The sequence below is a fragment of the Chrysemys picta genome, chromosome 14 (genome assembly GCF_011386835.1).
Source record: "Chrysemys picta bellii isolate R12L10 chromosome 14, ASM1138683v2, whole genome shotgun sequence".
NCBI classification, from domain to species: domain Eukaryota; kingdom Metazoa; phylum Chordata; order Testudines; family Emydidae; genus Chrysemys; species Chrysemys picta.
Window position 1 is genome coordinate 20,752,280 of NC_088804.1, and position 15,542 is coordinate 20,767,821.

Below are 15,542 nucleotides of genomic sequence, written 5' to 3' on the forward strand. Positions count from 1 at the left end.
AATGATCTTAGAAATGTAAAATTTGTTTTTATGACATGCTTATGACATACTGTTTATTATTAATCATTACAGTATTTTTATTACATTATGAAAACGGCAACACTCTTTCAAGATCTCACTTTCGTAGCTTGTATCACTTTGAATAAGCCTGTTATAAGACAAGGCTCCTATGTTTCATCAAGGAGTATCAGATGTGAAACAGCATGAAGGTATTTAAGAAGCCAACTCAAAGAGTTCCTCCTACACAAGCATTCAGATCTTGAGCAGTCCAGGCAAACAACGCACGTTACAACAAAGCTTAAACTTGTTCTTCATAAAAATTTTAAAAACAATACTAGCTGCCTATTTAATTTTAAAAACAACAAAAAATATCCCTCCCTTTTCATGTCTTATAAGAAGTCTTGAAGTTTAAATCTCAGTGTGATAGATCTGCTTGCTTTGATCTGTTTAGCTCTTGGAAGACCAGGGGCTCCGTGCTGCTGGCCCCGTGCTGCCCAGGGTTCCTAGGGACAGCTCTGTCCGCCATTAGGGAATTTCCCCCCCAAGAACCCCCTGTAACATTTTGTGAACCCCCAGGGGCTCCTGAACCCCAGTTTGGGAACCACTGGTCTAGGGGACAAAGGGGAAGTGGTGCCCATTGAGCTAATGAAAAGTGGATCCTCTTGGCCTCAAAACCAAGAGTCGCTGGAACTGAAAAACCTGTTTAGACAAAAGATTGCAACATGCTGAAGTTAAGTTTTAGTCACTAAAAAGCATGTTTTATTTTGTTTTACTTTTAACCATATCCGTGTCTTTTATTCTTACTTATCACCAGGGATCCTAGAAATCCGTTTGCAACGGAAAAACAAGGGATTTGTGTTTTTATAGAGAATCTTTAGTTTTTATATTTTGTGAAAAAATAAAAACATACATTAACTAAATTTTACTGAAAGTTCCAGTGTCACTTATACAATGTGCATAACCTCTCCCTCTTGTGGTTGATTTTTGATTGCGCTTTAAATTTACATAGCTAGACATACTCCAATAAACTGCTTCCGGCGTACAGAGGTTATTCAATGGCATATAGGGATTTGTGTTTTCATGCAACTCATTTTTCACTTCAGCCTCCAGATGTGAGTAATTAAAGTTATGAAAAGATGCTGAAAATGTTTTTTAAAAAAATCACCCCGTAAGACCATGTCACTGAGTTTGGCAAGGACAAATTTCATATTGATGGTAGGCTTCTAACTTGCTTAACATTTTTAAATATAAACAATAAAACATTTTATTCTACTGATACCTCTATATATTGTGACTAGGGAAACTAAAGTTCAGCATTTTATTTTAATCGCAGAAAAACACAGATTTTTATGGTTTTTTTAGTGGAGAATTTGGGGGGAGTTTTACCACGGAAAACTAGGATCCCTGCTTATCACATACATATCTGTTCTTTGTTAATAAACATATTCTTATTTTATTACAAAACTATCTCAGTTCTGTGTATCAAACTGAAGGGCAAAGTCCTCAGCTAAATTAACAGGCTGTGTGATCGGTCTCTGTGGAGGCAATAAACTTAACTTCTATGAGGGTCCAGTAAGAGAGACTGGACACTGCAGGGGAGATGGTTTTGGGGAGACTCAGGACTGTTGGTCTCAACCTTAGGAATAATCAGACTGGTGGAAGCCAGGGTGAGGCCATTGTGCTCTGAGCATTGTATCAGGGCTCTGAGCCAATGCAGCAAGCACACAAGCACCCGGGGTCACACGGCAGAAGGTGACACAACCTCTTACTGGTTTGGGTGAACCCCCATAGTGTTACACTTGCATAATGAGTAACAAACTCTAGGGGAAAAAAATTCTTTAAGCACGTTTGAAGTCATTACATACCAGTTTAGGAAGAATTTAGAAATATTTTACAAGTATTTTTAGGCCCTGTCTACACAGGTATTGACCCAAGTTTAAAGAAGCATGCTGCCAACAATGCCTACAAGTTAAAGAGAACCTTTCCTGCACTATGAAACAAACAGAATTTAGCAATAGTTGCTAGATCAGGGGTCGGCAACGTTCGGCACGCGGCTCGCCAGGGTAAGCATCCTAGCGGGCCAGGCCAGTTTATTTACCTGCTGACGCGGCAGGTTTGGCCGATCACGACCCCCATTCGCCGCGGTTCGCCGTCCTGGGCCAAGGGGGCGGCGGGAAGCGGCGCGGGCCGAGGGATATGCTGGCCGCGGCTTCCCTCCGCCCCCATTGGCCCGGGACGGCGAACCGCGGCGAGTGGGGGCCGCGATCGGCCGAACCTGCCGCGTCAGCAGGTAAATAAAACTGTCCCGGCCCGTTAGGGTGCTTACCTTGGCGAGCCACGTGCCGAACGTTGCCGACCCCTGGGCTAGATTCTATTATGGCCCAACTGGGTTTTAGATAAAGTTTGATCTAGCTTCTGTTGACAGGGCTAAATCACGGTGAGATCAAGTTTAAATGGTGGCCTTGGTAGACACCAAGGCTACAATACACTTTTAAAATAGATTTCACGTCCATCTGGTCCCTGTCCACACTAGCCAGTCAATCATGAGCCCAATCACACACTTCTTACTCTAACAGTTTTGTCTGGGTAAGCAGTGAAGCATAAGGTCACAATCAGAACCCAGCTCAGCCACAGACAGCTTTAAACAGGTCTCATAAAGCAGTGTTATAACTCAGCTGAAAGCCCCACTGTGGACTGAGCCTTTGGGTTCAGAGAGTTTTGATTCTATGGCAGCTTTGTTTGCAGGGGCATACTGCAAATGACCAGAGACAAGCAGTGCAATACACCAGAACACAGTTTTGTGGTAAGGTAATGAAAATCTTAAATTGCACATAATCACATGCATTACTCACCCTGCCCCAAAGCAACACAAGTCTTACACACCTGCCCCATAACACTATCTCAGGTAAAAGAATAGTTATAGAACCTGCTGGCGGGCCATGGGGAAAGAGAAGCCAGTCAGGAAACGTCAGCAGATGATGTAATGAAAACCATAATGCACCCATCTACCTAGAGATCCTCCATAACAAGACCTTTATACATTTCTGGCCATTCTGTAACTTATTTCCCACCCCCTTCTTCCTCTCCAGACTGGACCTGAAACTACATCTGTGAGGTGGGCAGGATGAAAGGAGAGCATTTGAGGTCAACAGTGGTGAAGCAGATTGGCTGGGGTAACCGAACAGGAGAGAGGGAAGGGAGGGGAAGCAGGATGACTTGAGGAAAATAAAAGACAGGAAATAAATGTAAACAAGTTTAGTTCTTTTGATTGTTTGTTTATGCACTGTCTGCCTAATTAATGTTTGTGTCTTGTCTAGTTAGACTGCAAGCTCTATGGCTAGAAAATGTGTCATACTACATTATGTGTTTGCACAGATACTAGGACAGTGTGGCCATGATTGGGGATTTTAGATGTTGACTGATGTAAATGTTAATAGTAAAAACACTAGCATTTAAAATTTTTGATCTGTGAAATCTAAACAGTTGGCTGTTTTTTCTAGCCATACTTCTCCTATGACAGTGGTTCTCAAACTTTTGTACTGGTGACCCCTTTCACATAGCAAGCCTCTAAGTGCGACCCCCCCCCTTATAAATTAAAAACACTTTTTAATATATTTAACACCATTATAAATGCTGGAGGCAAAGCGGGGTTTGTGGTGGAGGCTGACAGCTCACGACCCCCCACGTAAAAACCTCACGACCCCCTGTGGGGTCCCAACCCCCAGCCTGAGAACCCCTGTCCTATGAGGAATTGAATCCATTATGAGAATAGAGGGAAAGCACTTGAACACTAATTTGTAATCACAGCTCTCTTTAAAAGGAAAAAAAAGAATAGAAAAAAAAGCTTTAAGTGACTGGTTTGTAGGACCAGGCAATGCAACTGTCTTCTTTTGTCTGCATCAAGTGTTATGAACAGGACTTGCGTTACTGTTACATTTCTTTACCGAGAAGTCAGTGGGTATTAGCATAGAGACTGGATGTGGTGAAGGTAACAATGGTCGCCATGGGACTAAGATCTTAGTCGATTTCTGTTACAACAGATGATGCCATTCAGAGACAGGCAAACAATAACATTCAAGCTTCCTTTGAAATGGAGCAGGTAGAGAGGCAAGATGCAGCTGAAGGTCTCATCTTACCCTGACTCAATAGACTCAAAGAATGTGTTTTTCAAAATTTTAAGCCAACACAATTTAAAAAGACACACCCTTTTTGCTTGTCAAGACAAAGCTTTCTGGATTTACACAGGAGAAGTGCTTGGAATGAAGTACAGATCCTTCATAATTCAAAATCTGATTTTTAGGGTTCAATAGTTTTACTGGACCGGAATTACATCCTTTCCTGTTCCTCAGAATCAAGTATCATTTCTGACTAATAAAATAATGGATTGGGAATATGTTGCTTTCTTCAAATAAGCTGGAGGTCCACAGAGAACAAAGGCCATTTTCATTTGTTTTTAAGTTTAAAATTACAAACAAAAAGGCACAAAGAAATGGCCAAAATCAGCTCTAGAGAATGTAGCCAAAACTCTTATTGACAGTAATGGCAATTGCTCTTGCTTACAACAAGGCTGGATTTGGTTCACTGTGTAAGAGTTGGAATTTTGTCTTAGAGTAAGACACTATATTATGCTTGTTTTGAGCTGTAAAACACAGTTCAAAGGGACCACTTAACAGTTCCCCAGCCATATATTAACAAAACTGGAACAGAAACATCTTGACAAAGAAGACAAATGACCAACACAAACAAGTCATGCAGCTTGTCACTTTTCATCCATAAATGCTACAGCATTCCTTGGTTAAAAAAAAAAAAAAAAAAAAGGAGGTATACAGAAACCACTTCTTCATTCTTCAGCGAAATGCAAGAGACTAGCCTTTCCGCACGTACAGCAGGGCTCCCATGTTAGACTGTAAAGGGAGGGAGGGAGGGAGGGATTCGTTTAATGGGATCTAGCCAACCTCATAGCACTTAGAGCCTGCATTGCAGAAAAGTAAATATATTACCTGCTCCTTAAAACTAGGCTATGACTTCCCTGCCAAAAAGTGTATGGAGGAGTTGGTTTGGGGTTTTTTAAAAGCACAATAATTATCTCACTGTAAAATCCCAGTAGAGGTGCAGGGGGAGATTAAGAACCAGTGAACACAATAAGGTGTTGTGCAAATGTCCAAGTGCTTCACCTCAAATCTGGGGATGAAAGACTCGCTCTTTAGCCCTTCTGCTGAGATTGTCAACAAGAGGGATAATTGCAGGGATGGTGGGTTTTGACTGGAACTGGACTGAAGTTATGATAGGCAATAACTTTCAGTTGCTACCTTCTTGGGCTGGATTTCAACTGGCAACCTAAAAACAAAAGGTTCCATCATCTCCATTAACACTCCCTTTCCCCAGTCTGTGTGTCATCTCCTTTGGAATAGGTTCAGTTTGCCTCTTATACCCCTGCAGCTCTCCTCCTTTCATTGAAATCCCCACTATCCCTTTAAGAAACCAGATCAGCAAATGCTTCTTATTTTCAGTCTTTGCCCATTCTTGTCCGTCTCTCATTGTTTCACCTTCATCACCATCTCTTCCTCTCTCCTCTCACAGGTCTCAGCTCTCTAGCTGTGCCCACATTAGAGAAACGTTTCTTTTTTTAATTCCTTACATAAACCAGGCCTGTCTGTGTTGTGGATTGCACAAATAAGAGAAGGTTACATAATTAATGGGACGAGAAGACAAAAAAACACCACAACTGAGCTGGGTACCCCAGAGGCCAAGTACTTTTTAAAAAATGACCTAAAAAGCACCACCCTCAGGCACCTAACTCATAGGAACTTCAAGGCCTGAATTAGCATTCTAATCTTCTGTTATTAAACCAGATCTCAGCAGCAAAAAAACCTGACCTGCTTACCACAGAGCATGGCTTTGAATTTGTGTTATGCATGTATAATTCAAGCTGACAAGAACTGTAATTGATGGGGAAGGAAAATGAGGAGTCTGGATTCTGACTTGTGACTTGAAATAGCAGTGATGAGCCTTAATGTCCCCTGGACTAGGATGAGGTAATTGGTGGTACTAAGAGCCAGTGGCTAGACTACCAACAACAGGAGTATGTTGCAAAAGATGATTATTTGTATTTAAATGTACCAGCAAGATTCCAGTCAGAGGAATGTCCATGAAAATAAAAAAAATATATGTAAGATTTAATTTTAACATTTTTTTAAATAAAGGAATTATATAATACTCAGTACATGTGATTAGGCCTCCCATTAAAGAAACTCCTAAATTATAGTGGAATAACTTGGAAAAGATTTTGCCATTATATTTCATGAGAAGACTGAATTATTGTGTCTTGTGGATTGCATTCTGCTGAACATATATGGCAGTGTTTATCAGGGCATGTTGCAATTACCCTTGAAAAATAAATTAGAAGTTTGAGGGATTTTTTTTAAAAGTTGCATCTGCTTCTGAAGAATGTTTTTCCACTTAACTATCAAAGCAGAGGAAATAAGTTCTCTGTGCAAATTTTAAAACTAACTGCACATCACATAACATTCTCTTTACTCATGTGATTTTACACAAAAAAACATCAAAAAAGTAATGTTTGCCAAAATCATAAAACAATGCAACTTTCTCATCCTAATCTGCATCAGTTTTCACCAGAAAGCAAGATTTTACTACTCCAGTGGTCACCAACCCATCAATCTTGATCAACTGGTTGATCCTGGGGACTCTCCCAATCAATCGCAATCTCCTGCCACCACAGCACAGTGGGGATGCCTGCAGCTAAGGCAGGCTCCCTGCCTGCCACAGCCCCATGCCGCTCTCAGAAATGGATAGCACGCCCCTGCAGCCGCCCCAGGGGTGGGGGAACAAGGGTCTCCACGCGCTGCTCCTGCCTGCAAGCACCACCTCCACAGGCCGGGAACGAGGAACTGTGGCCAATGGGAGCTTTGAGTGTGGTGCCTGCAGAGAGGGGCAGCGTGCAGAGCCATGTTCACCCCGCCCCACCCAGGGGCTGCAGGGGCGTGTTGGCCCCTTCTGGGAGTGGCGTGGGACCAGGGCAGGCAGGGAGCCTGCCTTAGCCTCGTTGCGCCTCCAACCAAGGTAAGTGCCGCCCAGTGGGAGGCCGCATCCTATTGCCCAGCCCTGAGCCCTCTCCCAGGGTCAGTACCCCATACCCCCTCCTGCACCCGACCACCCTCTCAGAGCCAGCAGCCTGTGCACCCTCATGCACTCCAACCCCCTGCCCCAGCCTTGACCCCCCTCCCAGAGCCAGCACCCCACTCCCCCTCCTGCCTCCCAACACTCTGCCCCAGCCCGGATCCCCCTCCTGCACCCGAACACCCTCCCAGTGCTTGCACCCCTCATCCCTCCTGCACCCCAAGCTCCTGCCCCAGCCCTGAGCCCCCTGCTACAGCCAGCACCCCAAACCCCCTCCTGCACCCCAACCCGATGAAAGTGAGTGACAGTGGGGGAGAGTGAGCAAGGGAGAGAGGGAGGGGTGGAGTGAGCGGGGTAGATCCTTGGTTGCCCTTAAATTCAAAAAGTGATCTTGGGCGTAAAAAGGCTGGAGACCACTGCACTATTGTATCTTCCTATTACGTAACATGTGCAGGCAAATGAGGAAGAACAGTTCTGTCTTGATGAGGTTGTGATGAAGTGGGACTGTTCTTAATGTTTCCTCTTAATACTGTGTGTGCCTCAGTTTCCCCTATGCGTTTCTTAAGTCTCTAGGTGGTGGGGAAAGGCCAGTGTGCATAAATCACTGACACACTGTCTCCTGGCAACAAATGGCCAGGGCCCCTTCCCCCGCTGCAAGGAAATAGCTAAAGGTGAACAAAGAGATCAGGTGACCTCCTGGCCAAGGAAAGAGACAAAGCCAAGAGAAGGAGGGGCTGGAGGGGGTTTGGGAGTTGGAGCTACCTGGGGACTAGGAGTGAGGGCAGACGTGGGTGTCTGGCTCTCTGAACCCCATAATGGACCTGGCCGAGGGGGTCCCGTTTGCTGCTGTACCTACAAGCTCTGTTTTAGACCGTGTTCCTGTCATCTAATAAACCTCTGTTTTACTGGCTGGCTGAGAGTCACGTCTGACTGCAAAGTGGGGGGTGCAGAATTCTTTGGCTTCCCCAGGACCCCGCCTGGACGGACTCGCTGTGGGAAGCGCATGGAGGGGCATATGCTGAATGCTCCCAGGAGAGACCCAGGAGGTGAAGCGGTGTGAGCTTCTTGCCCTGAAGACAGTCTGCTCCAAGGGAGAGGAGGCTCCCCAAAGTCCTGACTGGCTTTGTGGGGAGCAGTTCCAGAGCATCGCCCGGGGACTCCGTGACAGAGGTCAACAGCTATCTCCTGGGAGATGTTTTTCTACTGCTTTCTCCCCCTGCTCAGGACATATTAGGCTAAACATCAATTTTCATATTAAATTAGCCATCCTGTGTTTGAGTATGATCAATAAATCATGTCATTGTTGGTTTTTCCTGAATGTCAAATCATATTTCTACATGTCAGTGTCTAAACTGTTTGTTATTGTACTTTTCCATAGCTCCAGGACACTGTCAACTCACATTTAGCCTTAAATTAGGCTAGTAAGTCAGAAGAGATGTTTCCATACAATTTAAAAACCTCAAAAGGCAAAAAAAAGGAGTTACCAAACAGTCACACCAGTATTTTTAACCCAAACATTACAGCACATGAAACCTGAAATTAGGACTATTAAAGTGAAAATGATTTCATTACTGCCATTGTCCAAACAGAGGTAAGTACAGAAAGTAAACCAATGGCTTAAACCGTAGGCGGCATGCAAACAGATTTTCAGTGCCACTCACACTGCCCGGGTCCTGGCCACTGGTCAGGGGGCTCTGCATTTTAATTTAATTTTAAATGAAGCTTCTGAAACATTTTTAAAACCTTATTTACTGTACATACAACAATAGTTTAGTTATATATTATAGACTTATAGAAAGAGACCTTCTAAAAACATTAAAATGTATTACTGCCACGCGAAACCTTAAATTAGAGTGAATAAATGAAGACTCGGCACACCACTTCTGAAAGGTTGCTGACGTCTGGATTAAATAGTGAAGAGTAAAATGAATATAAAATTTTCACTTGAACCAATATAAGTTGTTACTGACAACATGAATAAAGAAAATCATTTGTATACAACGTGTGACTTAATTTGACAGTTTCACTTTAGAAGATACTATTGTCAGAGTGTATGTTTCAATTCTGACCTGCAGATCTTACCCCTCAAACATACTTCAATCTCCAGGCCCATTCAGTTCTTTGCCTACCACAGGGGTGGGGAACCTTTTTTATCAGGGGCCACTGACCCACAGAAAAAAAATCAGTCGGGAGCCACACACAGCTTCGCAAGGGGCTGGGAGGGGCAGAGGCTCGGGGCTTCCACCCGCAGCGGGGCAAGCAGGTGCTTCCAGCTCCAGCCCCGTGGGAGGAGGGAAGTTGGTACTTACTTCCTGAACTGAAATAACATTTTTAATGACTATTAAACGTTTACAAAGGGGCACTGAAACTGTCTAAACTAGGGGGAATGTATTTGAGGCAGGGGGACACACACTGGCAATTGCTGGGAGGTGGCAAATCAGCATTAAAATAGAGTACATTGCATTGGGTGCTTCGAATAAGATGGGACACTGCTGTCTCCTTAAAGGCGAATGACTGCAGACCCTATTGTGGAGTTCAATGGGATAAACTTTAGTCACCCTGGTCTGAAAATGCTTCCTACATATATTGCAAATAAGAGTTCTGGGATTCTGGCAGTGATGAAACTATCTGAGCACTGGGAGTATTTTGAGCTCAACCCCTCAGAATACAATGGTGATTTGTATTAAATTATCTTTTGTAACAATAGAGCAAAGAAAATTCCATTCCAAGAATGTGTTGATTTGAAACAATAAGCATGCATTTCTACAACAAATATTTTGCTCTTCAATATATTCTGTTTAATTTTTAATTTAAAAATATGACCATCATCTATCTTATTTAAAAAAAAATTCATTTCCAAACCAGCACTAAAAAGGGTCAACAAAAAAGAATCCCCCTATCCTGCCTCTTCCAATCACTATACCGCCACCATGTGCTGCTTAGTCTTCTCCTTGGAAAAAGCCAAAGTGAACTCCGCACTATGCCTCAAAAGTCAGCAATCTCTAGAAGCTGGGAGAAGGAAATTGTAGATGTTGAAGGCCCTTCCCCTGAAAGCACACTGCCTCCAGCCATTCTGAAATTCAAACCTACCACAGCGACTACTACCAGAAGGAGCACAGTTACTCTCAACTATCACAATGGTGCTCAAATAGGGAAAGGGTCTACATGGTAGCCAAGACCCAAAGCATGGAAATTTTTATCTTGCAGTTGGTCAGAAAGTGAAGTTTTTCCTGTGGAAAATATTGGTCAAAATCTGAAAAATTTCTATTTGAAAATGCCACTGCAATGTCTCATGAGAGCTACATTTCATGTGTCTCATGGCCCACTTCTTTTCTATGGCCCAGTCCTCCTGGCTGGACCACATTTCCCATGATGCAATACAGTCTTCTCCTGCTTGCTAAGCCACCATGGTGCATTATGGGAGACACAGCCCAGCTGAGGAGCCCAGACCATAGAAAACTGGGGCATAAGTCACCCAGACTACAACACCCATGAGACACTGTGGTGGCATCTCCGAATAAAAATTTAGTTTTCAGCCAAAGTTTTTGCGGTGTTTGGTTTTTCAACAAAAGTAAAAATCTTTTGCAGAAAGCTGACACTTTTTGCAACAAAAAAATTCATTTAGTCAAAAACCAAATTAACATTTCAGCCAGCCCATTTTCTATAGATTAAAAACTTGATTTTTTTTACATTGGTGTAAGCTGGAATCCAGTGAAATCCATGCAGTTCACATAGAATGTGCTCCTCCTGCACAACTAAGCAAGCAATCTTATTCTTTTCTAGCTGGAGTGTCAAAGTGGTCTTCAGGATTAGACCCACATACATTACATTGCAAGAGAAACTTAAAAAAACCAAGACCACTCCAATATCCAAAATAGGAGGGAGTTCAAGAAAAAGCATTTCCTTAAATTATCAAAAATAATCAAAACCTCTTCAGTCAAGAAGTGAGGAGGAAAAACTGTGTGTAACCCTGAAATGAAAGAATGATACTGCAAAATGAATAGGACACCACTGGCCACCATGTCAGAAAAGTACAATAAAATGACAAAGACATCAGGATAAATCTTCCAAACCACAACGGACACCTATCCTGGACACATTGCCTGTGGGAGAGGCTTTTTATTTTATACTTTGGTAATGTGTTCAGCTTGACATGCCAATATGAAATGTAATTGTACTGAAAAAAATTAATGAGACTGTTGGTCACTTCTTAATAACTATGGCACAGTTTATATTAGAAGGAGCGAGTTTCAACCTCTTATGCAAAAGAAGATGGGGGGGGAGGCAATTCTGAACACATCCACTTCCTAAGAATGAGGAGCAGTCATGAATATGGAGGTGCATGGGGGGTATGAACCTCACTGACAAGGGGTTGGCATCCCTTCTCAACTCCATCTGCCACATCCTCCAAGCTTCTTCTGCCCACCCATCAGCATCACTTCTGTCTGCAGTGGGAATCAGCCAAGCTCCTTCTCAGCCATGTCCCTAAACCTGCAAAAGGCCAGAGCACGCACTGTGTTTTTTGTGAAAAGGAAACAGAACTGAAAGTCATCCAATCACATACTGACGACAATGCAGCCAAATATAGACTTAGAGTAGGCATCTGATGACATAAGATATTTCAACTATAAATTATGGTACTCGGAATTTATCATTCTGTTCATAAAAAGCCACCCACTGCTTGTATAGAACAGCATTCTACTAGCTGAGGTATTGTTTAAGGAATAGATGTTCAAAGTGCATAATTGTGCCTGTCAGAATGCTGTTAAGGATTCAATGCAAGGAGTGAACAACTTGAGCACAACAGCAAGAAAGGAAAGTGTTGACTGCAGCTGCTTTTGCATATTTTGGTGGATCACAACGTTCTTTGCAGATACACTTACTCAGCTTTCTCACATCTCCTCCTCCTCCCCCTTCCCATTAGGCACTCGTTGGCTCAGTAAACTATGTTTGCTTTATTTGTCTTCAGCCGGTGCATAGTCACGTGGACCTAAATACAGATGGCCATTGATAATATTCCATTGTGCTGTTTTGAGAAAGAAAAACTTGTTTTTTACATGGAAAAATCTGCCACAAAGCAGGAGCCAAACAGCTGAAAATTGCATTTTATAAAAACCATTAGCAGTGACTTTTTCTTATGTTAACAAGGGGCTCTCAAAAGGTTAGCCCCTTTAGCCAGTGAGGTAGCTTGTGTATCATGCATGCATATGCTTACAGAGAGAAGGATTGAAGAACTGGGAAAATATATTCATTTGTTTCCCAGGTTACATAAAAAGGCTTTTTCCAACCATAATCAAGGTAGGGGTCAACACTAGTTAGCAAAACAAACATGTAGTCACTGAATATGCTGGAAGTGTTTATATTTTATTCCTAAAATCATAGATAGCACAGAGTTCCATTGTATGACAGAGTGACGGCGACAATCCTGCAAGTGAGTTTTAGAGGCCAATCCCCAAGAAATGTTTTGACATATAATGCATCGGAGAGATAGCACAGAGGGAGCAAACTCCGTAAGAGGCAGAGAAATCATCCCTTCAATTTAGGTGTGAAATTAAAAAACAAAACAAAACAAATAAATAATACCAAGTCTTAGGACCTCCCCTAGAGCTCTCTCCAGGACATGACTGAAAGACGGAGTTTACATTTAAAGGGGCTTTTGAAAAGTTTCTTTTTAGCATTACTGAATTACACTCAGAAAATCATTTGTGCAAAGCTCAACCTCTCTGAATCCAAATCATCCATCATATAAATAACAACAAAAGAGAACCAAATAATTTAGAAAGGCAAAACTTGTGGTCATTTGTTGCATTTAGCCCATCTATAGTATTCTTCTACACACATTTGCCAGTCAGTGTTCACAAGGCCCCTCACTAAGATCCTCCACAAACCAATACCAGAGGTAATATCTTTTATTAGACCAACTTCTGCTCAAGAAAAGGACAAGCTTTCGAGCTACTCATAATTTTTCCTCAGGTTTATATATGTTATAGATGATAAAAGTCTGTCCACATTGATCAGGAAAGCTGTGGTGTAAACACTGCTAGTAATAACAATGCCTAAATCACTAAAATGTTTTTTTTAACATCAGTGGGGATTCTATAGATGAGGAATCTGAGGCCAAGGTGTTAAGGCCAAAATTTTCTAAAGCAATGACTGATTTTGGTACCTAACTTGGAACACTCTGGGCCCAGTCTTCAGACATGCTAAATGACAGGTTTCAGAGTAACAGCCGTGTTAGTCTGTATCCGCAAAAAGAAGAACAGGAGTACTTGTGGCACCTTAGAGACTAACAAATTTATTAGAGCATAAGCTTTCGTGGACTACAGCCCACTTCTTCGGATGCATATAGAATGGAACATATATTGAGGAGATATATATATACACACATACAGAGAGCATAAACAGGTGGGAGTTGTCTTACCAACTCTGAGAGGCCAATTAAGAGAAAAAAAACTTTTGAAGTGATAATCAAGCTAGGCCAGTACAGACAGTTTGATAATAGGTGTGAGAGTACTTCAAACTTCAAAAACAGACTCCAAAGAGAGACTGCAGAGCTAGAATTGATATGCAAACTAGACACAATCAACTCCGGTTTGAATAAGGACTGGGAATGGCTGAGCCATTACAAACATTGACTCTATCTCCCCTTGTAAGTACTCTCACACCTATTATCAAACTGTCTGTATTGGCCTAGCTTGATTATCACTTCAAAAGTTTTTTTTCTCTTAATTAATTGGCCTCTCAGAGTTGGTAAGACAACTCCCACCTGTTTATGCTCTCTGTATGTGTGTATATATATCTCCTCAATATATGTTCCATTCTATATGCATCCGAAGAAGTGGGCTGTAGTCCACGAAAGCTTATGCTCTAATAAATTTGTTAGTCTCTAAGGTGCCACAAGTACTCCTGTTCTTCTTTTTGCAGACATGCTAAAGATCCACAACTCCCAAATGTAGGTGCTCAATATTCCAAAAAACAGGCCCAACGTCTCACGTTGGGCACATTTAAAATAGATGAATAAATAAAATACCTAAATATGGAGCCACACAACCTCAGTGACCATTTTAGAAAACATGAGTCTAAGGCTATGGCTATGCTAGAGAGCTTACCTTGGTGAAGCTGCGCCACTGTAAGCTCTCTAATGTCATCGCTCTAAGCCCATGGGAGAGAGCTCTCCGGTTGGCTTAACTATTTCAACCCCTATGAGCAGCGGTAGCTGAAGCTCTCCCACCGACATAGCATTGTCCACACTAGCACTTATGTCGGTGTAACTTATGTTGCTCACGGGGTTGGTTTACTCCAGGGGTCAGCAACCTTTGAGAAATGGTGTGCTAAGTCTTCATTAATGTAAGGTTTTGCGTGCCAGTAATACATTTTACATTTTACAGGGACCAGCAGATGGAACCCCAGACCGGCAGCATGGGCAGCAGAGGAACCCCAGACCGGCAGACTGAGCCACTCAGCCTGAGCCGCTCAGCCTGCTGCTGGTCTGGGGATCCAGCCACCAGCTCCTGCCAGCCGGGGTCCCGGCCGCAGGCCTCTCTCAGCCCACTGCCGGCCTGGGGTTCCGTTCATCCAGGCAGGCAGCGGGCTGAGCGGGCCGGCAGCCTGGACCCCGGCTGGCAACAGAGTCCCAATAAAAATCAGCTTGTGTGCCGCCTTTGGCACGCGTGCCGCAGGTTACCGATCCCTGGTTTACTCAGACCCCTGAGCAACAAATTATGCTGACATAAGCTGTAGTGTAGACATAGCCTTAATGACTTCAGCTTGAAAAAAAAGAAGGGAGTAACAGGGACCTGAAGTATTCAAAACTATGATGGGTATAGTGGATGTAGTTAAGACCTTTTCAGTTCTAGAAATAATACATGTTTCAGGGATATTCCCGATATTTAAAATTGGGAACACCACTTAAACATATAGTAGCTCTAAAATTAGAGTGAATATTTTAAATGCACCCACTGTATAGGGAAAACTGATCACTTACCTTTTTAGCCCACGAAAGCTTATGCCCTAATAAATGTGTTAGTCTCTAAGGTGCCACAATTACTCCTCATTGTTTTCACCTTTTTGTGTAAACACAAAGGGGCACTGGATTACACCAAAGAGTGTTAGAGGGGCAAGGCAGAAAAAGAAAAGTAAATACTGCTTTCACAGTGTATATGTCAGTTGACCTGTGCAATAAGGCAGGAGATAGTAACAAATGTTTTGGAGAGAGCATTTGTTTATTGTCTTTTTCCTCTTCCACCTCCAAAGAGACCTGACTAGTTTTATAACTATTAACACTTCTTGTACATATAGTGCTATACTACATCAGATCAAGATTTTAAAAAGACAAGGACAGTTAACTGAGTTGGGGAGGGGGGGAGTATTGATATTATTTATTTCTCCTGCGTTAGCATGCCTGT

The 15,542-nt window shown here is 42.6% G+C and overlaps 1 protein-coding gene across 2 annotated transcripts in view; it reads right to left on the reverse strand.

Moving 5' to 3' along the window:
* Positions 1-15,542, reverse strand: part of GPT2 (glutamic--pyruvic transaminase 2) — a 49,221-nt gene that overhangs the window by 32,184 nt on the left and 1,495 nt on the right. The window lies entirely within an intron of this gene.